Source organism: Echinops telfairi, unplaced genomic scaffold (assembly GCF_000313985.2).
Source record: "Echinops telfairi isolate 266 unplaced genomic scaffold, ASM31398v2 ScPeMD7_31;HRSCAF=116, whole genome shotgun sequence".
NCBI classification, from domain to species: Eukaryota; Metazoa; Chordata; class Mammalia; order Afrosoricida; family Tenrecidae; genus Echinops; species Echinops telfairi.
In genome coordinates this window covers 6,303,340-6,305,788 of record NW_022103928.1, presented here as the reverse complement: position 1 = coordinate 6,305,788, position 2,449 = coordinate 6,303,340, and positions in this window count along the sequence as shown.

Genomic DNA, 2,449 nt, shown 5'->3' with positions numbered 1-2,449 from the left:
AGTATGTGGTCCACTTTCCCAGGGGTCAGCTACAAACTGCTTCCCACCTCATGGAGGCTGAGGGGCTCCTAACCAGAACAGCTGCCAGGGCTAATTGCTGGGGTGGCCTATTCTAACACCGGCTGGCTCCCGATGCTTTCCCGAGAGAGGACAGCTGCCTAGGGCATCAGGCCTCTGACCTTTAAGTGGGTTGTGTGTTCTCCTGCGCCTCGGCCTCTGTGTGTCCTTTTTCCCTGTGGTGCTGAGACAAAGGTCACCAGGAATTTATCATCACAGTTGGTTGGCCATCTCTGAGTAAGGAGGGAAGAGACTCTTTCTTCAGAGTAGCCCTCGACTCTCACGTATATTTTCTGCCTGCGAGGAGCTGACTGCGTTTATAGACCCTGAATACAAGGCCAATATCAGTCGGTATTGACTCAATCGCAGCAAGCTTTGGCTTTGGTTTCGGGCACCCAGAAGGTTTTGCACATTTTGCCTTTAATTTAACTGATGTTGGGTGGGGGCTTCAGTATGCGACTCAGTGGAGCAGAACTACTAAGAACTAGAGAGTGGTGTCCACAGTACTGGATCCAGAGCCTACATGAATTACTTTACCACACAATTGTGTAATCTTGCTGTGTTTTCTGATTTCTAAATTTCCGTGGAGGCTTTATTGCGAGGGTTCAATGAGAATGCAAAATAAAGGGCTTAGACTCAGCACAATGCCTGGTGTATGGTAAGCACTCAAAAAAAATTGGTGTCAGGTTATGGGAATACCCTTAGCTGTCATCATTATGTATCTAAGATATAGTTGGTACTGGTGCATAGCAACCCTGTGTCTGACAGAACACCATGCCGCCTGGTCCTGTGCCATCTCACAATTGTTTCTGTATTTGAGCCCACTCTTGCAGCCGCTGTGTCAATCCATCTTGTTAAAGGTGTTCCACTTTTTCGATGGCCCCCTGCTGTACCAAGCATGATACCCTTTTCTGGGCAATGATCCCTGCTGGTAAGATGTCCAACATTCCTGAGAAGGCTCTCCATCCTAGCTTCTTAGGAGCATCCTGGCTGTACTTTTCCCAAGACAGATTTGCTTGTTTGTCCGGCAGTCCAGGGTATTTTCAATATCCTCCACTCACTATAATTCAAACATAGCAAGTGATATAATTGGTTGATTAGAGAACCAGGAGTTGGATTCCTGCCCTGGCATTGCCTACGTGGCCCTGGACAGGCCATTCCGTATCTCTGAACCTCAGGATCTTCGTCTTCCAAAGCATGTGCAGTGGTGTCTCTCTCTAGAGAGTCAAATGATCTCTTCCTTCGTGAGGCTCTCTCTATTCTGAAAACATGGAGAACCAAGTTTTATTTGATCTGTGAATATAACTTGTCTGTTATTTGACAATAACAGACAATAACACCTTCAACCTCATCAGCCAGCAGGGTTTTAGTCAACCAGCTATTCCAGTAAACACAGAGTTGACCCTGTAGGGACCCAGGGGAATGTGTGTGTGTCACCCCCACACAGTTGCCTTGTGAAGTCAAACTTCCGCTGGTGGAGACCTCAGAAAGGGATGGCGAATGAGCAGTCATGTGACCAAGCTGGTGGTGAAATAGTTGGCAGGAGATGGACCTTAATATTATTAGTAGTAATGATCACAATTATACCCTAATTGAGTGCTATGGTTTATGGGCACTGCACTAAACCTGTCTTTTATCTCTTCTATTTCTATAACAACCTCAGGAAGAAGGTATAATTGATGGGTACCATTTTATGGATGAAAACATCAAAGTTAAGAAGAATGAAATGAGTTGTCCAAGTTCACATAGTTAATAAAGGATGGAAATGACCTTAACCCTGGATGCACTGGATTTGTAAGCCTGTGTTCTCTATCACTTACAAAAACTACCTATTTTTTAAAGTGATAAATAGTTTCTGAACAACCAAATAAAGGACGTAAGAGTTAGTCTGAGCTTATGGCCATTTTCGATTGATTTATTTATCCCCAATTTTGGACTTCATTTAAAAGAGTGATTAAAATGTAAGAGTCACTTGTCATTATAAAACATTCATGCTGTCCCCCACAGTGTGATCCTCTATTAATAATTAAACAGACTCAGCCTCAAACCCATCTACTGAAGACACTCCATCAAGGGCAGCCCATCATAGCGCCATGGACTGGGCAGGCAGTGCTGAGGCAGTAAGTGTCCCTGGAAGGGCTAGGAGACTTAATCCGAGCAGACAGGGCCAGACTGGTAGCCCAGGAGGCTTGTGTGGAAGGGAGGAAGACGAAAGGATGATGAGAGCCACCGTGCCAAAATCCTGAATCAAGGTTTGGCTGGAGCCCAGTTGCTTTCAGGTCAGTCAGCATAGACCTCCCAGGAGAAGTCAGAGATTGAACAAGGGTCAGGGGTCAGGGAAAGCACAAATCAGGCTGATGTAGAAAGCCGGGAGGGGTGTGTGTGCACAATC